Genomic DNA, 25,881 nt, shown 5'->3' on the forward strand with positions numbered 1-25,881 from the left:
CTTTGTGCCAATGATCTATGACACCGTTTCTCAAACTATGGTCCGCGGACCACCTGTGGTCCTCGAGGTCTGCCCTCGTGGCCCTTCAAAAAAGCTAGAAGAAAAAAATAAAATTCAAAGAATTGCGTATCACACTATAGCTGAAAATCTCAGAGTTTGTAAAGGACACATGGCAATCGCCTTTCACTTTTTCTCGCAGTACTGACATTTTATTAAATTTATTGACCCTACCTGTCTATCGACTTCCCACTCTACTCTCAGCAAAAAAAAAAAAAAAAAAATAGAGAGATTTAAAGCATTATGAACGTGGAGTTTCTCGCTATCTTTTCCCTGCACATCTGGCGCCGTGCCTGTAACCCAGCTAGGGACTACCCGAATTCATAACTTTCTTAATTAGTTTGCACATTGAAATGGTCACGTACTGTACGTCGTACACCAATAATAGAGCATGCAAAATTGCATCTTTACTTGTTCAAAATCGGGCATGTTTCTGCATTAATTTTTTGTATTTCTCTCTTTGCAGATGACGATATAAGACATTTTCTTCTATTAATATTAACTTAATTAGTTAATACTAATATAAATTTAATTGAATTAAATCAATTTAATTAATTAATTCTACATTAAAATATAAGTGTATTGATATTAAAATATGCTACGAAAATGATAAATTTTCTTTCGAAGGGAACAAGAGTAAGGTGGTCCGCGGAACTATTTTGACTTTAAAAAGTGGTCCCCACTTCAGAAAAGTTTGAGACACGCTGATCTATGGTGTTACAATCAGAAACAAAATTAATAATTAACATTGTGTAAAAAAAACAATAATTGGCAATTGCATTCTTCGTAATTTTCAATACAAAATAATTTACCCATACATATAAGAATAACAAACAAAATATGTAATAATATGTAACTAGCCTTGTTACAATTAATAATAATTTACATTTTCAGTTTATTAAAAGTATACTTTTCTATGTTCAGAAAAATAATATTTGGACCCTGAAATATTTCGTAGCACAGCGTCTCTGAAATAATATTCCTTGTTACATTATGTATACACATTACATAATTTCCACGGAATACGTATCTCCATTTGCTGGTAGGTTTGTATGAATACCAGTAAATATTGAAGTTTTGCATTCAACTGCGTATCATTGGAAGATTTAAATTGTCATGTTATAAACTGCTCACTAAACTGCACTGCAAATTAAATTCATTCTTTCAGTGTTCTGCTAAGGGCAGGTCTTTCACTGCAAACCCAGCTTTCTTCAATCTCTCCTATTTTCTGCCTTCCTCTGTCTCCTCACATGATCCATATATCTAAATGTCGTCTATCATATATCTTCTTCTGCCCCGAATTCGTCTCCGTTTACCATTCCTTCCAATGCATCTTTCAGTAGGCAGTTTTTTCTCAGCCAGTGACCCAACCAATTTATTTCCCTTTTCCTGATCAGTTTCAGTATCATTCTTTCTTCACCCACTCTTTCCAACACAGCTTCGTTTCTTATTCTGTCTGTCCACTTTAACGTTCCATTATTCTCCGTATCCACATTTCAAATGATTCTATTCGCTTCTCTTCACTTCATCGTAATGTCCATGTTTCTGCTCCATACAATTCTCCACACTCCACACAAAGCACTTCACTAGTCTCTTCCTTAGTTCCTTTTCCAGAGGTCAGCAGAAGATGATTCTTTTTCTACTAAAAGTTTCCTTGGCCATTGCTATCTTCCTTTTCACTTCCTGGCAGCAGCTCATGTTACTGCTTATAGTAGACCCCAAGTATTCGAAGCCGTTCACTTGCTCTACTGCCGCATTTAGACTTCGCAAGTTTATCTTCATTGTTTTTCTTCCATGATTTTCTTCTTATTTGCATTTATCTTCATCCATACTGTTCACAGCTATCATTTAGCTTCAGTAGCATACCCTTAGTATTAGTATCATCTCCTCTTCTGCTAATAACGCCATACCATCAGCAAATTTCATGCACTTTATTCTTCTTCCTCCTACTATCACTCCTCCTATGTTCTGAAACCAGTTCTTCACTAAATCCTCCAAATAGATAGGGTAGGTGATAAAGGGCATCCTTGACGTACTCCTCTCCCTATTTCACTTCCTTCTGACAGTTCTTCTCCTGTCCTAACTTTGACTTATATAAAGATTACTGAACAGCCTTCTCTCTTTCCAATCCAATAGTGTTTATTTAATATTCTATTGACGAAATAGTCTTGGCAAATATCATTCGTGGATTCATTTTTTCAGATAATTTCTCTCGCGCTTCGCTTCTCGCATGTAAAATTACCGACAAGATGAATTAATTCACTCGTGGTATTACTTGCGATAATAATCGAATTTAATGGTAGTATAAACATCGATATAATCGTAGCTCCATTGTACGGAGATGTGATCTGCAATGAGATATCAAAGGACAAACACAAGACAAAACTCAAATATACTTGTGATTGTCTATTTTTGGCTGAGCACTTTCATCAGAGAACTTTGTTCGAATGTAGAGTCCAGTCGTCGAAATGGAAGAAGCAATGATGACGATGTCGATCGCGCAGCTCCTGTGCCCTTTCTTGTGCTGCAACATGCCCGATCGGTTTCTTGTTTTCAAGATATTAATGCATGTCAATGCCGAGAGTTCCCAGACGCCCACTCTTCGGTGCATCCGAGCACGTCATGAAATGGTAACCACGTAAAGGTGAACAGACGCATTACACGTGGTCGCCCTGCAGTCACCTCTACCACAGTAACCTTGTTCTCCCCGACCGTGACGATAATGCACATCTCGAAGTCTAGGATTCATGTCTCATGCGCAGTCTGGACCTCCCACTATTTTATAACCACATCAAGATTAGAACAGTCACATGTTCAACAGTGTTGTTCGCACATACCTAAATGTACAAGTAGTTTAAGTAAACATGACCACTAACCAACGTGTTGTTGATTTCTATTGTAACTTATTTATCAACCATTTTATAACATCATCAAAATTACAAGAGTCAAGTGTCCAACAGTGTTTTCCATATATATCTAAATTTATTTTAAGTAAACTTGGCCACTAACCAATGTGTTGTTGATTTCTATTGTAACTTATTTATTAACCATTTTATAACATCATCAAAATTACAAACGTCAAGTGTCCAACAGTGTTTTCCATATATATCTAAATGTATTTTAAGTAAACTTGGCCACTAACCAACGTGTTGTTGATTTCTATTGTAACTTATTTATCAACCATTTTATAACATCATCAAAATTACAAGAGTCACGTGTCCAACAGTGTTTTCCATATATATCTAAATGTATTTTAAGTAAACTTGGCCACTAATCAACGTGTTGTTGATTTCTATTGTAACTTATTTATCAACCATTTTATAACATATCAAGATTACAACAGTCACGTGTCCAACAGTGTTGTCCACACATACCTAAATGTACGAGTATTTTAAGTAAACTTGGCTAATAACCAACGTGTTGATGATTTCTATTGCAACTTATTTATCAACCAATTTATAATATTATCAAAATTACAAGAGTCAAGTGTCCAACAGTGTTTTCCATATATGTCTAAATGTATTTTAAGTAAACTTGGCCATTAATCAACGTATTGTTGATTTCTATTGTAACTTATTTATCAACCAATTCATAATATCATCAAAATTACAAGAGTCAAGTGTCCAACAGTGTTTTCCATATATGTCTAAATGTATTTTAAGTAAACTTGGCCACTAACCAAGTGCTGTTGATTTCTATTGTAACTTATTTAACGACGCTGTATCAACCATTTTATAGCCTAACATCATCAAGATTACAAGAGTCGCGTGTCCAACAATGTTTTCCACACATATCTAAATATATTTTATGTAAACTTGGCCACTATCCATACATTCGTTAGTTTATCAACAGTAATCTCACTAGATGTTTAATTTATCTAGAGAGAATCAGAACTCGAGTGGAATTTAATTGATTATTACACGATTAGAAGAATGTAGCCTATATAAAGATTAGAAGAAATAAAGTACTCTAATACAATAAAATATTAATTGACTTACTGAAATTCTACTTCACTAATGTTAGCTTCACCAAAACGTTTGAACGGAGCCTCCATTTTCAGTAGACTATCTATACGGAAAACAAATTACGGTAGCAAAGCATGTTTTATAGTACCGTAAGGAATTTGCAGTTTGAAATGCTGGCAAACAGAGACACAAATGCTAGGGCAGCGATAAAACAAACAAATGCTAGGGAAGCGATAAAATTAAACAATTGCTACGGAAGCGATAAAATTGTGCAATAAGCAGACATGATTTGTTAAAAAACGTCCTTTCGTATCGTTTTATTGGTCAAAAGTAGTATGACGTAGTAAAAGTGTAATAGTATAATATCTACCGAAACAAGGTTTCTCATAGACAAAATCCCTTTAGTAGTTAGGCCTGATATAGGCCTAATAGTGATGGGCAAATCAACAAATCTATTCTAGTACCAAATGCAACAGCATAGTTAAACCAGGACTACCGTATCAGTTTTATTTTATCTTCATAAAAAAATCGACAAAAAATGACATTATATTATTATTATTATTATTATTATTATTATTATTATTATTATTATTATTATTATTATTATTATTATTATTATTATTATTATCTCTCTGCTTACGGGATTAGGCTTTGCAGTCTTTTCCGGTTACAAGATTATGTCCGACTGGAGCTATTATTATTATTATTATTATTATTATTATTATTATTATTATTATTATTATTATTATTATTATCACTTATGGCAGATTCATTGCCGGCCTCACATAAGCCCGCCATCGGTCCTTATCCTGTGCAAGACTTAATATCTCTACCATCATATCCCACCTCCCTCAAATACACTTTAATATTATCCTCCCATCTACGTTTTGGCTTCGCCATAGGTCTTTTTCCTTCCGGCATCCCACTAACATTCTATAGCACTTCTGGATTAGCCCATACGTGCTACATATCCTGCTCATCTCAAACTTCTGGATTTAATGTTCTTAATTATGTCACGTGAAGAATACTATACGTGCAGTTCTGCGTTGTGTAACTTTCTCCATTCTCCTGTAGCTTCATCCCTCTTAGCACCAAATATTTTCCTAAGAACCCTATTCTCGAACACCTTTAACCTCTGTTCCTCTCTCAAAGTGAACATCCAAGTTTCACAACCATACAGAACAACTGATAATATAACTGTTTTATAAATTCTAACTTTCAGATTTTTTGACAGCAGACTAGATGACAAAAGGTTCTCGAACGAATAATAACAGGCATTTCCCCTATTTATGTTGCGTTTAATTTCTTCCCGAGTGTCATTTACATCTGTTACTATTGCATTTTTCCACCTCTTCGAAGGATAAATTTCCAATTTTTATACGAGGGAGAATCAAAAAGTAACCTTAATAATTGTGATATTAATTGGAAATGTATGAACAATAACATTACAAACACTTAATCACTTTTCAACATAGTATAACAGGAATACTTGCATTGAACGTAGTGGGGACATGTTGAAAAGTGATTAAGTATTTGTAGTCTTATTGTACATATTCAATTAATAAAACAATTATTATGGTTATTTTTTTACTCTATCTCGTATTTTCATTTCGCACAATATTTGGTCACGAGACATAATCATATACTTTGTCTTTTCGGGATTGTCATCTATTAGAAGATGCAGAGGAGTACAAGACGATGACTCACTCATTACCTCTAAAATGTGAATAAATTTCAACTCTCATTCAGGAATCAAACCATGGTCCGCTACATTTGTAGCCGAAAATGTTACCACTGGGCCTATAGCAAGGGACCGATGTTACTTGTGTCGTTTATAAACCTAAGCAATATACCACATCGAAATGGCATTCAAGTATAGAATTTTGAATTCTCATGGAGGCACCAGAAGGGACAGACAGATTGATTGACAGTGGATTTGGCCTCGCCACGTGCCTGGCCGTCACGCTGAGAGCATTGGATGCACACAACTCGTGCCGAGTTTGTAATTCTAACACCAGCATCAATTATTTATAAAGAACAAGAGGTCGTAATTGGTCATCTAAACGTCCACAGTAGATGTGACGTCAATGAATTTAGAAATGGTAGCATCTCTCTTCATTCCGCAAGAGTAGGACAAGGAGGACATTATTTTAGTGGAAGATCCACTAAATTTTATCAGTCAGAGACGTCGCGTCATCACTTCTTATAGCTTTCCGACATTTAAGTGTCGTGTTTCATTTCAGGTGAACGGTTACAATAATTCTAGGATGCTAGGGAAAAAGAGCGTCAGTCAGAAAATGGTCAAAATGAGATAAGTCCATTGCCACATTGCTGGGAAGGAGTTCTACCATTTGGTCTAAATACAAATAATTATATACATAATAAATAGTGTTATTAACAAAGTGAAAAAACTTCTCCCAAAGATTTGTTTAAAGATAATCAATAAAAGGTCTCTCCTGTAAAATGTTGTTTTTTTATATATTCTTTTTCCCTAGCAACCTACATAATCTTACACCTATTTCGGACAAGGCAAACTAGGACATTCGTTTCCGGAAACTAACTAAAATTATTAAGAGGGCTTTCAGAGATGGTTGCAACAAAAGGACTTGGAAACATACTTCGCAGCTGTTGCTAATTGTTTCGGCTCTGTTGTATACATTATTTTAGAAAACTTTTTTTTTATGACTTTGAATCATAACTAAATTACGTATTATTTAAACGTTTGAGATATAGGCTACCTGTCTACATTATTTCAAACTATTGTACCTCAATACTGCATCGCATATGTTGTTTGTTGTTTACATTCTGACTAGACAATAGCTTCTATGAGTATACTGTTACAAGGCATCTCGTACATCGCACAGGATATGTCCGGAAAGTATTCAGCCATTTTCAGCGTTCGCGCGACCTGGATGTAACTTGGCAGGCAGTCAGAGGGGACCTTACTGCACATGCGTAAGTATTCAATCTGTTGTGAAACTACTCAGCCGTTGAAAATTAACTGAGTGAATCAAATACTGACTATAAATTGTTCACCTTTTTCAGTTAAAACTTTGGTATTATTTTTTTCTGTTAAGGTATTGCCTTGTCTGACTGGCACATTCACAATAATAACCGAGCGAGTAGATAAACGAATCTGAAACAAATTTTTCTGCAAACTAGGACATTCGTTTCCGGAAAGTAATAAAATTATTAAGAGGGCTTTCATAGGTGGTTCAATGAGTGAAACTGAAATAAAATTGTGGTACAGACGCTACAAAGATGGCTGAATTTCCGTTGAAAGCGATAAACGTCCTGGAAGGCCTTTAGCAAGCAAATATTAAATGCGTGCAGGCTGCAATCAACGAAAATCCTCCGATAGAAGGTACAAAAATTAGAAGAAGATATGGAGACTGCACAGACTATTGTTTCACAAATTTTGAGAGAGGATACTCACATGAAATGAGCCGTTCAGAGCAAAAGTGGTGTAAGTCAAAATTGGGTAGTGAGGTTTAAAGTAAAAATTCTGTAAAATACAGCGCAAATTAACAATTAATATGACCTTCTTGCTATCCACCAACTACTGATAGTTTAAATAAATTGAATATTAATTGCTACTTTGCGCTGTATTTTACAGAATGTTTACTTTAATCCTCATTACCCATTTTTGACTTACACCACTTCTGCTCTGAACGGCTCAAACGTAAGACGGAAAAATTAAATGTTTGACGGCAAAATTCGTTCCATGGTTCCTGTCTTAAGAGCAGCAGGAATTGCTTGCTGAAGTTGCACAGGGCTTCGTTGAGACCCAGATTATTCCCTTCATATATTGATGTTTGCTGTTGATCAAGTAGCCTAAGTACTCATTACAAAGGATGCTGAAAATGTTTCTTATATAATGAGAAAGCTAGCAGAGAAATTTAACACTGGGGATTAAACATACATTTTAACAAAACAGAATATTTAACGTCAGGCACAGAGGAACATTTAATTATTATAGAAGACAAATAAGTTAGGTAAGTCAAGAAATTTAAATACTTAGGATCAATTGTGGACACTGTTGGGTCAACTGGCTCTGAAATTGAAAAAAGAATCAGTGACGCAAGAAGAGTGATTGATATGCTAAATTCAGTGCTCATAACAATAATGTTATGAATATACCATTAGAATGTCGGAAGAGAGAATACCAAAGACAATTTTAAATTGGCATCCAGAAGGGAACAGACGAAAAGGAAGGCCAATAGAAAAAATCGAATGACAGTAAAGAGAAGCATGCACATTCATGAGCTTACAGAGGAAGATACGGCAGGTAGAGACTTATGGAGAACTAAAATTAAGTTTACGTGAAGGAAAACCATAATTTATGGAAAATTCCTGTTAAAATTATTATTATTATTATTATTATTATTATTATTATTATTATTATTATTATTATTATTAATATTATTATTAGTATTATGCTAAAAAGTCCAAAGAGATTAAACCGGATGGATTCAAGATTGCCCAGACAGATATTGGAATAGATTTCGCCATGAAGAGGAAAGAGGGGAAAACCAAGGAAAACCTGGATGGACGATATAAGAAGTGGAATGAAGGAGAGAGGCTTGGAGGAACGGGATTGGGAGGCAAGAGAAGAATGGAGGAAGAAGATAAGAATTTAAACACTATGGATACAGGAAGATGTAGTTTACATTGTAACCCTGTTAATAATAATAATAATAATAATAATAATAATAATAATAATAATAATAATAGTAATAATAATAATAATAATTTATTATTATTATTAGGCCCTATTATTATTATTAGTATTATTATTATTATTATTATTATTATTATTATCATTACTGTTGTTGTTTCAGTAACTAGCATTACGATTTCAGCTCGCTTTGGTAATATCTAATATCACTGAAAGGACGGCCAAATTCGCTTTTTAGGAAATAATCTTACGTGAACTCCACTATATTCAGGCATAGTTTCTATGCTCTTTGAAACATTGCTTCACAACAGTGTATACGTATAAATTGTTGACTTGTTTCTACATTTTGTCAATTTTATACGATTTTTGAAGCAATATTTCGTAATATTGTTCGAAATTATTAGATACTGTGGAGTTCAGTTTTTATACTCTCTCAAGAGAATGTGTCGTGTTATATTCGTAGTACAGTACGACTATATTAACTTTCAAAAGTTAGCAATCCTGATTTGCATATGATGTCGCAAAGTGTTTTATTATTTAGGCTATTTATTTATTTATTTATTTATTTATTTATTTATTTATTTATTTATTTATTTATTTTCATGTGGACAATACCTTGCAGCCACAGGCGGAGCTCAGTCGACTAAGGTGCTTCGGAGTTGCGCTAGGACGTGGGTTCGATTCCCGCTTGGGCTGATTATCTGGTTGGGTTTTTCCGAGGTTTTTCCTAACCGTAAGGCGAATGTCCGATAATCTACGGCGAATACTCGGCCTCATCTCGCTATTACCGATCCATCGACGCTAAATACCTCGTAGTTGATACAGTGTCGTTAAATAATCAAATAAAAAGCAACACGTTTCAATAAAGATGGAGGCACTAGTATGTTGTTTTCATTGATGTGGGGTATGCAGATGTGCGCAAGAGGCGAGGAAGCAATATAACATAAAGCAGGCTACTACCTCCCCTCTTAACGGACTTAGTTTCTTATCTCGTAGTGGCAATCCCACAGCTAAACAGCTGCAATACTGTAACTTTTTTTTACCCTATGCATTCGTTTATTATAGTCCGGCCACAATATCTTCAGAGTAAAAATGAATTCCACTCGGTAGGAGAGAGAATTGATTTTTTCTCTGCTGACTGATAGAAGCAGAACACATTCCCATAGATTCCGTTTGCTCAGCAAAATTTATTCTATTTTCGAAGTACGTAGTGTCGCTTGTTCCAGTTCATCAGTGTTTTCCGCTCAGTTTTAGTAGTTTTTATGTATCCAAATAAAATCAAGGAGTTCTGAGTGAATTTTGTCGAGAGTAAATTTAGCTTCATTTCCAATATAATTTATTTTCAATAAATGAAATGTATCTTTGGATAATTTCAGAACACGGATTCTTTCCTTTCCCTCTTACTTCAAAATTCCAACCTTGTGCACACAAAATAAATTATTGGCACTGAAAAGTGCCTTTTCGTAAGCATGATGATGCGCATTCGACAAACGCAGACAAATCTGCTCTTTTAAGCTCATTCTTGATCTCAAAGATAATGAAAGTGACGACACTGTTAAAAATGTGTCTAATATCCACCTTCAATGGATGACGCAAACGCATACGGCCCTGTGGCGCAACGGATAACGCGTCTGACTACGGATCAGAAGATTCCAGGTTCGAATCCTGGCAGGGTCGATTATATTTTTAATCTCTTGTTAATTAAGTTTTAAGAAGTTCCATATATATATATATATACATATTGAATAAATATAAATCAAAACGTTTGACAGTAGAAGTGTTGAGAGTTAACATTTATTTTTCATTACTTTTTTTTTTTTTTCCATAATACCTTGCAACGGCAAACGGTGATAGAGAAATCAATTCACTTCACAAGTGAAATACCATACAAAACTTCGACGCATTTATCTAATTCACGAAACCAAACAAAATAGTTTTATAGGGAGATAATTTAGCTGAATAAGCACAATTACGGTCACAAAAGAATATACACATGAATACCAATCTTCTTTATTGAAAATCTATATTTGCAACATTCGAAGTATAATAATAATAATAATAATAATAATAATAATAATAATAATAATAATAATAATAATAATATAGCCACCGATGTAATTTAGTTAAAAAGCTGGTCTCGTGGTCCGAGGCTCCGCTTGGGCGAAGATTCGAGTCACACTTTCGTGTTTAGGGCTACTATTAGAAGAAAAACCCCAAATTCCACAAAAAATATAAGAGAAAATTATTATTATTATTATTATTATTATTATTATTATTATTATTATTATTATTATAGTAACTTACTTCAATTAATAATGAAAATAAATCAATTCTAATCCTGTTACGCCGATTTGGTTGGTTTTTTTTCCCCCATTTTTTCATATTATATATTATAAAGTGAATTTCAGATAACCACACGGCGACTATTCGGCCTCATCTCAACACCAATTTCACCGATGCTAGATATCCTCGCAGTTGATACATCGTCGTTAAATAACCAATTAAAGTCATTAATAATGATGATATATCACACATCTTGATTATGTGCAATGAGCTTGTCGCAAACTATGTACATAGGCCAAAATTGGACAATTACTAATACTATGCTTTTTTTAATTGTTCTCAACTTTCGGAAAACATACTAGATTACTATTCTCCCATCTCGAGAGGAAACTGGATATAACATGGCATACAATCTTCATTACATTACGAATACAGTATAATGCTGCAGATAAGACGAGGTATACATTTCGAGAACAATATTGTGGTTTTAACTTATTCTCGGCTCCACAAGTAAAGAACCCTGGCCTCACACCACTTCTACACAGATGACAGTGATTGACAGGCCAGTTAGGGAAGTAGACTTCCTAAAACTTTCAGCTGTTGCCACGTTTGCGCTTGGCTTGATTCTTTAAATGTATTTTCTTTTGCAACTGGTTAGATTCTTTCAAAAATGGAAAATTCACAACACAGCATTCTCGACGGTCTCCTGGCGGTATCTTTGTCCACAGTTTCACTAATTGGGGGAGCGTGTCAGTCAGATTTATGGCTTCCTGAACCCAACCCTGCAACGAAGGTTCTTTACTTGTGAAATCAAGAGTATATCTGTCCTTTAAGACGACACCCAAACTATGCCGTCATGGGAAAAAGTGAAAGTGGAAACAGTAATAAAATCCTACAAAAAGTGCCGAATTTCTAACGCCATTGATGGTACAGAGGATAATATTTTATGGAATACTAATGACCAGGCTTCGAGACTTCGGACCCAATAGAGCAGTTCAGTGGGAAATCCGCATAACGGCGTACTGAGTATAGTGGTAAAGCATACAGTGGGTGGGGGTACTGTAGAATGAATGCCAAAAAATACGCAAAGGAAAACGCTCTGGATTTGAAGGTTCTGACGAATAATTTGGTTTTCATACAAACTTTGTCTGAAACTATTACACGGTTAAAAAAGTCAGAGCAAGAGATGCCGGAAGCCCTCAAATTAATTTAGAAAATGATGCAGAGAATTAATGGGACATCAAGTACACCGGTTACTGAACGTGTAAAACAGAAGTGGAAATCAATTTTATGTAAAAATAACGGATATGGAACACTGTGTAACATAAACAGCAAATTAGTGGACGTAGAGTCACCCGAGAATAAAGGACTGTGTCTTAGAGACTGCAATGATGTTAGGTTTTTTCGTTTTGCTCTTATCACGTCATATGCGACGTAGAGCGCAGCTTTCTACAGTATAAACTTTGGCAGATAACCGAAAAAGATTTACGTTTGAGACACTGAGAATGTATCTTGTAGTAGGTACATTGCAATTCGGTACTGTAACTGCACTTCCTAAAGACGACCAATAGGATAAATGAAAAAATTAAAATTGCTACATGTTTATTTCCATCATTAACACTGTGTATAATTAAACACAAATGCTTATAAAAGACAGGAGAATAAATGCTTTTCACATTCTTTTGACATTATCATTGTGTAATGTATATTTACTTTCAGAATGTACATATGTGTGTTTCCCCATACTAGCTTACTCTACTCTAAATAGCAACGTTGTTACCTCAACACATCTCTATCTACCTGCAGCGAGTCAACAGCCTATAGTGCATGCACAGTAAACTTATTGTATCGGGTCCAAAGTCTCGAAGCCTGCTAATGACGAAGTGGAAACCGACTAGCCACAATTAGAATGGGACCCTTATGATAACGAATGTGACTTGTTGTATTTCATCATGGTTTTAATGTAAAATTTTAAGGTCTTTTTTCTTTGTATTTGCCATATAAGACGACTCCCAGTTTTTTGGGTATTTTTTTATTATTTAACCATCATCTTATCTGTGAAAATACACAGTATATTAACTGTACTAGTGGTGGCAATTATGGTGATATTAAGAATGAGATTAATAAATTAATACGTTAATTTTATATACCTAAGTGACATTGACATTTCGTAGTCTTGGCGATACAAAAAACGGCATGATGACAGCTGTCTTTTGTCTGTTAAATACTGCATCTGTTGCAGGCGAAATGAGTCAACGCAAATCCGGTTGGCAGGGTCAGGGCATAATATAATTGCATCCGGTAGAGAAGTTTTGTAGCCACTAAAATTAAATTTAGCTTTGTTTCCACTTATATTGGTACTTAAAACATTTAGCGTTGGTCTGGAATGTGTAAGAAAGTAACTTCCAGACCTCATGGAAAACTAAGGCGTAAGGACAATATGTACGCATCTTAAAAGTAAGTCAATGAAATGAAGTATTGCGATTGTCTGTTTTCTGCAACAAGAAGTAAAATGAATATTAAAGTTACATATAGGCCTACATGTGCATGTGCAGGGTGGGTCACATTTTGTTTTTACTAACATTTCTAATATTAACCTCGCTATATCTTTGGATTAACGGTTGGGAACCGTAACCACTGTTACCCCCTTCCACGACCGGAGTTTGATGATACTAGAGTAAAATACAAACAAATCACTTTACTAGATATAGGAGGGAAGAAAAGTAGTCCATCCATTTACGTAAACTAAGATTTATTATGACTATTTCGTTTATATGACGTCATTCCAATGAAGTGTAATGAAATTTTGAATTCCAACCAATCACAGTCAGACTTTGCGATAATTTCTGCAGCTAGATTTATCACTATCAATTTATCGCATAGTCGTTCTTTTGTTTAGTCGTTGTCGCCAACTGTTTCCCCGTAAATTGATGATCATGAATACATTAAGATGCAACTACACGGTTAAACTTTTCTTTCACCTTTAAAGCAATGAATGCAAGATTGATATTTAATATTAATTAATATATTTACGCAGTGAAGACCACTTTCAAAACGGCGCACCATTTAGACACAAAATCTTTATGCATCTTAATTGAACGTACCTTTTAAACTTGATTCTTTCAATATTCATCCCAGATTGCACGCATACGGGATTGGAATATTGAACTGTATAGATGCAGCTTTAGTTCCGTTACACACTACAGCGAGAATGCGTTTGTCGAGCTATAAAAATGCTTTCGTGTAGCACTCATTGTAAGTAACGGTCGAAACAAGGCACAGCTGACATTGGTCCTGCTTCCACAGGTAGGCCTAACGTAACCTATAAAATTGTAGCCTATAACATTTGTTTTGAAATTAAACAATTAATAGACGTTCAAATTTATGTAACATCATCGCATATCAAACTCAAAGACCTTGCACAGTAATAATGTCTTTGATCAAACTGCCTTTCGTATGGCGTAATAAAATTTGTGTTTTAATTAGGCCAATCTATACAGAGATGGCTTCACTGTGTAGCAACATGTCTCGCTGTGAATACATAAGCATTGGTATATAGCTGTTCCCACTGTTACTGTTAAATTAAATTATGATTTCAGCAGATAATGAAAATGTATTTGTTATAATAATAAGAGAAAAGTGCAGTACATGTAATTAACATTGTTAAACCTGCATTTCGCTTTTCGCAATTGGCATTACTGAATAATAACATCGAATTTCTTTATTGCAATAATCGATATTCATCTACGAGTATTTCAACTTCACAATGTCTGAATAGGTTAAGTATTCGTTAATATACTATTATTAACATTTTGTGATCGAATTTTAGGGATATATTATTTAAATTTTTATTTTATTCACGAAATAGTCCTAATAAATGTCACTCGAGGTCTGAGATTTCAGATCTCAGACCTCTCGTGACATTACTACAGATAATTTTCGTTAGGTTTTTATTTACTCAAAATACAGTACAGTATTAACAATAAGTGTTTTTACTCACTAACTGAACTATCCAGGCATACGTGTTCATTATGCAGTGTGTAGTACACTGTCTACAGCATATTAGCATACAATATGGAGAGTGCATTTAAATTGAAAAATAATCAAAATCTAGATATTTAAACAAATTGTGGAAAATCATGGCCGTTCATTTCGATACAGGCTTCAGTTCTTTTGTGTGCATATTATCGAAAACGTTTTTAAGCATATTTTCTCAAATTGAATGTACTGTTTCTGGAATGTAATTATTTAATTCTTCTATTGTTGTAGGATGTATAACAAACACAACTGTTTTACAGTAACCCCAAAAGAAATAATGCAAAGCATCATCGACATGGGGGGGGGGCATAATCCTTGAAATAATTCTGTACCTCCTCTATAACAGAGTACCTTACGTATTATAAATTCAATCTTCACTTCTGCCCGATTCGCACAGGTAAATTTACTCAGACTGCTATCTACTGTCCGTCCAAGTAGTTATGTCTCAGGGTTGTAGAAAGGGGGGAATAACATGATATTTACTTAACGAGGCCCTTTTATTTACATTATTTTAAATAGTTGTATAATATTACATAAACGACCAATTCCTCACAGAAAATGTTTTTAGAAAAAAACTGACGGCCCAGCCACTAGCCTTTACAGAGGGGCCAGCAGAAACCGGGAAGCGACGTAACCAAACAGATACAGTAACTCTGCGAAAATATGATTCAATAATGAATGCACTTTATTTCTGGAACGTACTATACTCACTCAGTACGCTATACTGCGATTCCATATGCGGTCTTGGTTCTGTGTGGAGTACGGGTGGAAGTTTACAGTAGAAGGGCCGGAGGGAAATACATGAAAAAAACTCAGGTACAATAAAAATTAAAGCAAAAATAAAATGATGTCGCTGTATAATTCTTCGTATATTGTGACGAAGCGTTCAACTGTATCGGCGAAATACTGAACTAAACGTCAACTTATGTCATTCTTGGCAGTCACAGAGTGCATGTAACATGAGACCTGCTAACCTAAGAGAGATGAAATACGGGAGGCATGAATTTGGTCGGGGATATACTTAAAAAAATAAATAATAACAATAATAATAATAATAATAATAATAATAATATTATTATTATAATAATAATAATAATAATAATAATATTATTATTATTATTATTATTATCATTATTAGTGTTATTCCGGAAGAATATCGTGCCAGTGTAGAAGAGCGGAAGTTTCGATCAAATTGTGCGTAACTCAAGTACTATGAAAGGATGCTGGCAGGTCTATGATATTAAAAGCATAAAATGATCACAACAGACGGCCAAGTCGTGGTGGAAATTGTGGTGGACAAAGCAGACGTTGAAAATGTTTGAGTCCCGGTTAGGTCCGGAATTTTTCACTGACTATTACACTTTTACTACGTCACACTACTTTTGACCAATAAAACGGTACGAAAGGACGTCTTTCAACCAATCATGGCTTCTTATCGCACATTTTTATCGCGTCCCTAGCATTTGTTTAATTTTATCGCGTCCCTAACATTTGTTTACTTTTATCACTACCCTAGCATTTGTTTCTTTGCCAACATTTCAAACTGTACTGGTCTGGACGTCAAAAAACAGAAAATTACAAACCACTCCAGTCGATGCACAGCACTTTCAAATATGACTCACATTGGCATTCAAGAACAAGAATTAATAAAGACACTGGTCATACCTATGCATCTTCCCTGAAACCCTATTTACAAATAAATGAAGAGCACCATTCGGAAATCCTGAATAAGTTGAGGGATACACCATGTACATCACCGAGTTCACTTCTTTTACGCATACGTCCAATATAACATCAACTGAACCACCAACCACTAAAACATTCAAATTTGAAAATTGTACCTACTTTCAATAATTGTTCCTTTTAAAAATTATTCATGTTTATTTTTTATTTCATCATCGTTAATTAAAACATTTCTTGTTTATTTCATCATCCCTAATTAAAACATTTCTAACACTCGTTTATATTATTTAGGTTATGTTATAGCTTCTGCTATATGATATTATGAATAGTCACGTATCAGAGATTGTTTAATACTAAGATTTATTGAAAATCATCTGTCAAGTGACGTTGATTACTGGGATCGGGATAATTGAAGTGGAATGCAACTGTTTTAATAAAAATGAAACTGAATCAACAAAGTCTTCTTTACTAGTAACCGTCCAAGAGTTCAATGAAGATTTCATAGTTGGCACAACTGATAACAAGAAAACATAATCATAAAACACTGCCATCTAGCGTAATGTTGAGATGCTATAATAATACATTTGAAGACAGTTGTATTTTCGTAAGCCATTTAATATTTTATTGTATCGGAGTACTTTGTTACTTCTAATCTTTATATACTTTCTTCTAATCGTGTAATAGTCAATTAAATCCCACTCGATTTTTTAATTTCTCTAGATAAATCAAGACCTCTAGTTAGATTACTGTTGAAAAATCCATAGTGACACTTGCAGCGGACAAGGTCGCAGTTGGTGTTTCTTCTCGGGGTTCTCTCGTTTCCCCATGTTAGGCATCTACATCATTTCACTAACATTTCTCCGTTCCGTCATCATTCCATAGTAACCTATTCCCCGAAAGTCGGCTGACGACGCACGGAGGGAGCTGGCCTAGAGACGAGAGGTGTTGCCTGTTCGAAACCTGGGTATGCTGTGGACCTTAATATAGGCCTAGTCAGTCGATGTGGGATTGGAATGAACTTACAAGCAAACATTCTCAAGGGGGCAGGTAAAAAAGTTTTTTTTTCTTCCACCATATTAATAATATAAAATGTAATGTGTTAAATATTTTACAATATACAGTATATCACGTTATTGAAATTTGTAAAGAAACAGGTAAATCTATTGCGAGTATTAGATTTTTATAAAATATTCCTGAGACAATTCAAAATTCACCTGCAAAATTGTGCCCAAGCGTTCGCAGGTATTGTAAGATCCTGTTTTCATCGCGATATTCCTGATACCTTACAACAGTCCTTTCGACCCGCTTGTCGAGATTCGAGTACTTTTTCTTTTTCTTTTTCTTTTCTGGTGAGTGCCCACTTTCCAGTCTTTCAATGTCGCACACCATTTTTCACACAGGCCTATGTTTGACGTACATACATGTATACCCCTTATAAACTAATTTCTTACCCCCTTTCGCTGTAGGTATGAATTTTGTTTCATCTGCCATTTCAAACTCCATAACTGCACGAATTTTTAATTTTATTGACTTGAATTTTGCTTATGTTATCATAAAAGCCATTTTGTTCGTTGTTGCCATAGAAGCCATTTACTTTGTTGTGTACTATAGTTATAATAGCCTATACAATATAGAGCGTCCCAAATTGATGTATACACACTTTGAAACACTATTTCTCAGCAACGAGATGAGACAGAAATACAATTTTTGTGGTTCTGTAAACATTAAGCCCGTACATGTTCAAAATGGCTCTCTTCCGCCACAGTATACTCCAAACAACGACGTACAACATAACGACACACCAACTGGTTTGTTGCTAATGGAATATCATTACAGGCATATTCAATCTGAAGTCTCAGTTTCTCCAGTGTTTGTGGTTTTGTGGCGTACACTGTGTCCTTTAGAGCTCCCCATAGGTAGAAGTCTGGAGGAGTTAAATCCGGACATCGAGGCGGGAACTCCGCAGCACTTCCTCTTCGTCCTATCCATCTCTGATTGAGTGTGCGATCGAGAAAATTCCTCAAATTGACATGAAAGCGAGCTGGAGCCCTGTCTTGTTGAAAGTAAACCCCATTTTCATTCTCAAAGAGGTCATTAAGACGTGGAATCGTGGTATCCAACATTTGCAAGTATTTATCGCCCGTGAGAGTCCCTTCGAAGAAGTACGGCCCAATAAATCCTCTGGAAGACAGACCACATCATATTGTTAGGCTACTCCTGGATGATTGACGGTCTTTTCTTGAAATATGCGTGGGTTTTCGCCTAGATCATATATACCAGGTTGCTCTGCGTTATAGGCTTTGACGGTAACAACTTTTGTCAGGTTTACTATGCTGCCAGTTGTTACATAAAAAGTCACATCATACTCCCATTTGAATTGCATAAGCGATTGTATTGCCATCTCGTGTTCGTTTACGGCGGACGGGTGGCGATCCTGGCGGTTATTCTCTTCAAAGTGCAACCGATTTTAACATAGGAATGAGTAATCTATATGTGATCTGGGGTTTTCGTTAGCCCAGCACACACAATTGTGCCGGTTAATTGTACCATTAAGTTTAAATGCGGCTTCATCTGACCAAATAATTAAGTCTTGAAAATCTCCCCTTTCATCACACATGTTCAAGAACGACTCACAAACTTCCAGTCGCCTGTCTGCGTCGTCTTCATTTAGTGCGTGGACAAGTCTCGGAATATAAGGCTTCCATTTTTGAGCTCGCAAAATTCGATGAACACTGGATTTGCTGATACCAACATCACGAGAACATTGCCTCGATTGTGCAAAAAGCCTGCATGACTGCATCAACATTCTCGTTATCGGTGTAACTTCTCTTTCTTCCGCACCGCCCTTTCAACACATCTTGCACCGTTCCGTCGACTTCAAACTTGTCTCGGATTCTTGTGATCGTCGTTGAACTTAACAACATTCTCCACTTTCCAATAACATTTCAGTATCCACTTACGTTCATCGAACGATAATTGCACCGCCATGTTTGTTTATAAACAGATGAACATGTTTCCATGCTTTCCACTGCCTTCTGAATCATAAACCGCAAAAATCGTATTTCTATCTCATTTCTTTGCTGTGAAATAGTATTTCAAAGAGTGTATACATCAATTTGGGACACTCCGTATATACTGGCAATCTAAATATCGTAACATAATAATGATAATAATAATAATAATAACAATAATTTATTTATTTAACCTGGTAGAGTTAAGGCCATACGGCCTTCTCTAATACTCAACCAGGAGTAAAACTGCGTTACAAAAAACACTACAAATTTACAAAGTACACTACAATTTTACACACAAAACTCAATAAGATAATAATAATAAAATGTAAACAACAAATAAGTAGAAATCAGACATAATATATAACATACAGAAAGAAAGAAAAAAGTATAATAAAATGTGAACAGCAGGTAAAAATAAATGAGACATATAAAGTATAAAAAAATACGACAATTAATCATAATAATAAATAAGAATAGTAATAATAATGATAATAATAATAATAATAATAATAATAATAGTAGTAATAAAATAGTGCAATAAAAAGCATACAATGAATACAATATTTTTAAATACACACAGTAAGGAAAATTATGATTATATATAGCTCAACTTATCACATTGTAGATATACCGTTATCGGAAAATATGAAATCAAAAATATAAAATAAGTTAAATATTACTAGAACATAAAAATATGTGATTACGTGTAAACATGCAATACAACACTTGTCATAATAGTAAGTTAGTTTGGCAACTCGTCATAAGATAATTTTCTAACTTGGATTTTAAAGATTTCAACGTTCGGCAGCCCTTGACTTCAGGCGGCAGAGAGTTCCAGTGACGAGAGGTAGCAACAGTGACAGATGAGGAATACAGAGATAATGTGTGAAGTGGAATTTCTAAAGTGTTATCGCGTTGTGATCGAATATTAATATTATGATAGCGAGGGAGAGTATGAAAACGAGCGAATAAATAATAGGGGGATGAAGTGTGCATAATTCGACATAAGAGAGAAAGTGAGTGCAGATTTCTCCTCTCATGTAACCTAAGCCATGATAACTTCTCGAAAGAAGGTGAGATATGATCATAGTATCGAACATTACAAATGAAGCGGACGCACGCGTTTTGAACACGCTATAGTTTCTGAGCGGAATCAATCCTGAGATCACTGAACAAAACGTCGCAATAATTGAAGTGAGGTAGAATGAGTGTCTGTACCAGCGTCTGTTTTAATTTAGATGGATAAGGATACAATCTTTTTAGTGAAATGTCCATGTAACATAATTTTTAGTGTGACATTTTCATACACTGTGACGAAAAGTCCGCGGTGCGTTCTGGTTGTGACAAAAAGTCCGGCCACGCGCAAGAATTAATGCAGAATATATATGAAGGGAGGTTTACCGCAGTTAGAAACGTACACATATCATGCATTTGCATATCATTTTAGTAGTTCAATTTTTTTTCCGGAGCGGCTAATGAAGACAATGATTGATGTCTGGAAGATGAATCTTGGTTTAAAATAATAGCCAAGCAGTAATAAAGAACTGCAGACCGAAGAATCGCCGGCCTTGGACCCCGGAGTTATGAGCATCTCCCTCAAAACGATGCAGACACATAAAAGCCCAAGTCGTATAAATGCGTTCACATTAAAAAGGCACTTAGGTTTTAATGGGTACATGAACCAGCAACCTTGGTCACCAGACTGGCGTTTTTACGACCTCATACGACAGTGGAAAACAGGTGTAACGATAATAAAGTCCCCCCAATACGAAAAGCAACAACATTTAAGATGTTGGTGGAGGTCGGGAACACGACAGTTATGTTATTCTGTACGTACGCCCACTTCAGCTCTTTTCTCTGTAAGCGATCTTGATTGACGGCGCATTGTGGTGTAAAATAGCTAGTAAGGTACAGTCGCAGCCAGATCTTTAAGGATTTTTCTTATCTGGTTGTGTCTTAAAGCTTATAATCCATTAAGGTAGAATTCACGTAGGCTACGTTTTAGTGTATCATTTATGAAGAAATAAAGAGGCTAATAAAATGAGGCATTTGTGTTGTCTTTCCAGTTATATTGTTCCAATGTCTCGGCTGCTTCCTTTCTTCCTTACGACTTAATCGACTTCAAAATAGTGCGGAGGAAATCCATGTTGCATATTGTGACGTAAGATTGCAGCTTGTGATAGATCGCAAAGCAAGTAAAGGCCCATTCACAATGAAAATTAAACATAACCGTAACATAAACACAGAAGTTTACGCCCAGGCTACCAAATGGGATCATTCACAATGATTCACATAAGCATTGACATAAACATTACCGTAAGACGTTAACATGAAAGTTTGCAAACTCCAAACTTTCATGCTTATGCTTACGTGATTTGCAAACAGAACACAATCGTGGAGCGCTGAAGTGTACGACAGAATATGAGGAAATGGCGTCGTTGTTATGTTTCCATGGTTACCAATATGTTTGCGGTTATGTTTATGTTCCCATCGTGAATGATGGTATAACTTCTTGATTTTACCGTAACGTTTATATTCTTAAGTTAACGCTTACGTTATGTTTAATTTTCATTGTGAATGAGCCTTAACGGTGTCTCTTTCATAGGATACCAATAATGTTCCAATAAAACATTGTTATTTCTAACTTGTGAAAGTCACTTATAATATCTCTACTTTAATGTAAGAAATGGTGTTGATTAATTTATGTAAAATTGTATACAGTTCCTGCATATAAATTCATTGTGTACTTTTCCAAAAAATATATATATAAATCCTTCTTTTTTTGAGATTTTTATTAATTTTACTCTTAAAATCATGTCTGTGTAAACAAATTCCCTTGAAGAATAAATGTAATATATATAATATTATAATATTATATATCATGTCTGTGTAAACTAATTCCTTTGAAGAATAAGTGTAATATATATAATATTATATATTTATTATAATATTATATATATATATATATAATATTATAATATTATATATCAGGACATGATTTTAAGAGTAAAATGAATAAATATCTAAAAAAAAGAAGGAAATATTTTAAATTACAAACGGAAATTCACCAAAACTAATCACCATCTTACTCGTAATTAATTAATATCGGTATAACGCAATTCGGAAACACTGAAACTATTTTAGTTGTATTAAAATTTAATTTAACTGAACACATATAACATAACAATGGAACAGACAAGTTTTGCAACGCAATAATTGATGTTAAAAATGCAGACACACTGATGGAATATTTCCTCGCTTCGTCTAAATATTCTTATTTTCCTTTAATCGTGTACGGTATGAAGAGTGTTTAAAAAATGTCGCATATTTTTACAGGAAGTAGCATAGGTCGGTTCTGTATGGCTGTGAAACTTGGACTCTCACTTTGAGAGAGGAACAGAGATTGAGGGTTTTTGAGAATAAGATTCTTAGGAAAATATTTGGGGCTAAGAGGGATGAAGTTACAGGAGAATGGAGAAAGTTACACAACGCAGAGCTGCACGCATTGTATCCTTCACCTGACATAATTAGGAACATTAAATCCAGACGTTTGAGATGGGCAGGGCATGTAGCACGTATGGGCGAATCCATAAATGCATATTGAGTGTTAGTTGGGAGGCCAGAGGGGAAAAGACCTTTGGGGATGCCGAGACGTAGATGGGAAGATAATATTAAAATGGATTTGAGGGAGGTGGGATATGATGGTAGAAACTGGATTAATCTTGCTCAGGAAAGGGACCAATGGCGGGCTTATGTGAGGGCGGCAATGAACCTCCGGGTTCCTTAAAAGCCAGTAAGTAAGTAAGTAAGTAGCATAGGTCAAAACTAGAAAAAAAGTTCCTATAAACATGTGTCCGGAAACAAATATCTGTTGAGATATGGGCCATGCTGTATTGTAACCTATGTTCGTCATTCGTTTAAAAACACAAAACAAACAATGGTGCATGTTTTGAGAGTGGATTATCATCCCTCATCAGAAGTAAACAGAGAATGTAATAGTAAATAAAGATCCAGGACACTACGGAGTATATCATTTTACTTGTGTTAGTAAGTACGTACAGTATTTAGTGATGTAGGCTGTATTTCTGTTTATGCACAACGGGGCATCACCCCATTTTCTACACCTCGTGCGACAATACTGACCCGAAGGTTTAATGGGCGATGGATTGGTCGAGGAGGTCCAGTAGCATGGCCTCCCCGATCATCTGACCTAAATACTTTAGATTTCTGGCTATGGGGACATTTAAAGACAATGGTGTGTGCCACACCCATTGGCAACGTACAAACGTCACAGGACCGTGTATCCAATGCATGTGAGCAAATCCAACAACAATCAGGTGTGGTGGCAAGAGTTTGTTATTCACTGAGAAGGGCTGAAGCGTGTGTAACAATGAGTGGTAATCACATACATCACTTTCTGTAATGTCTACGTAACGGACAGGTGAGCATTGTAGGCCACAATACAGGATGGCCCATATGTCAACAGATATGTTTCTGGACATATGTTTGTAGGAACTTTTTTTCTAGTTTCGAACAATGCTACCTCCTGTAAAAATATGTGACACTTTTTTAAACACTCTGTATTTTCTTTTCGCTGTATCGTCGATTCACATGCACTGCACACTGAATTCCTGGCAATGAGAATCTCCTGAGACAACGGGTAGGTCTACAGTATAGTCCGAGAGATCATTTAATACCCAGGCGGTGTCAAAGCGAGATCTTTCTTTTGAAGAAATAAGATAAGAGTTTGTTTATTGATTAGACCTTCTCAGATGCCGCTCTAATCACAAGAAGGAGTGATATAATATGTCTACCAAAGATGCGTTAGCAATTGAATTTGGCATTCTCATATATACTCCACGTGGAGTAAAAACCATTGTTGTATCCGCAGTTGATTGATGACGTTAAAAGGTTAATCATTTTAATTTCATCTTTTATTAAAAGTGATCTTACAGCTTGAAATTTATTCTCTGTAGATGGTGGTGGTAGAGATCAATGTATTAATGTCGGTATAAAAATACTGTTGTAACCAATAATAATCTTTGTAATTCTGTATTTAAATGGTTTTATTGTAAAGGTATAGTTATGTTGATACGCCCTTTTGGCATGATGTCTTCGATATTATAAAACAAATCCAGCGCAAATTTCTCACAACACTAATATCCGCTGCACATTTAAGATGATGATGATAATGATGATGATGATGATGATGATGATGATAATGGCCTAGCCAGTTAAGATAATATTCTTTTTTGCCATTAATAGAAACTATATGTAACTCTTCTCGTATTTGCATTTTATTATTATTGCACCGGCATTCCAAAGTCTCTCGAACACTACACGCATTCACGTGACCGCTGTACTGTAATTTGGAATACAGCTGCGAACTTTATCAATAGCTCAAGCAGTAACGCAGTTCGCTTAGAAAAAGAAACTGTGGCTTTTATAAAGTAAGATACACTACGGTACGGATATTTTGATTCCAATTTCAAATTACATCTCACTCTATGTCATTCAATAAAGCAACTGTTCTATTGTTTAGTTCAGTATACAGGCTTACACATAATACTATACCAAGCACGGCAGTATTCTTGCCAACCAATCACAAGATGCATTTTAGAGAAATCGTCTTCTCCCTATTTGTTTAAACCGTGAAGAACGTTAAACTGAGACGAGCCTACTAACGCAGTGGCCCTGTGGCGAAACGGATAACGCGTCTGACTACGGATCAGAAGATTCCAGGTTCGAATCCTGGCATGGTCGTTCTGAATTTTTATCATCTAGAACAATAAAAACAACTATGTACGTTATATTACAATATAAACAGAAACACATGCAGTACTATTTCCAGTAATGCAGATTATTGTTATAAATAGAAAATAATATTAGAAATGATTACAGCCGTATTGTGCTTGAACCTAGAACTTGTTTTTACTGCACACATCTGTGTTATACCTGATCTACAATAATTATCTATGTAGAATTGTAGAGGGTCATGATTAGTTGATATCTAACATGCTGTGTAGACTATTATTGGTCTGCATCAAATTACTAATGTATAAGTGAAACAAGCTGAAAGTTAGAATTTATAAAACACTCATATTACCGGTTGTTCCATATGGTTGTGAAACTTGGACTCTCACTTTGAGAGAGGAACAGAGAT

The 25,881-nt window shown here is 35.1% G+C and overlaps 1 protein-coding gene and 2 non-coding genes across 3 annotated transcripts in view; 2 read left to right on the plus strand and 1 right to left on the minus strand.

The window, feature by feature from the left end:
• Window positions 1-25,881, minus strand: part of Oatp74D (Organic anion transporting polypeptide 74D) — a 905,484-nt gene that overhangs the window by 589,524 nt on the left and 290,079 nt on the right. The gene's annotated exons all lie outside the window — the stretch shown is intronic.
• Window positions 10,305-10,377, plus strand: TRNAR-ACG (transfer RNA arginine (anticodon ACG)). The gene has a single exon. It is a non-coding gene; the product is annotated as a tRNA-Arg (tRNA).
• Window positions 25,409-25,481, plus strand: TRNAR-ACG (transfer RNA arginine (anticodon ACG)). Its single transcript has one exon. It is a non-coding gene; the product is annotated as a tRNA-Arg (tRNA).

This window comes from Periplaneta americana, chromosome 2 (genome assembly GCF_040183065.1).
Source record: "Periplaneta americana isolate PAMFEO1 chromosome 2, P.americana_PAMFEO1_priV1, whole genome shotgun sequence".
Lineage (NCBI taxonomy): Eukaryota > Metazoa > Arthropoda > Insecta > Blattodea > Blattidae > Periplaneta > Periplaneta americana.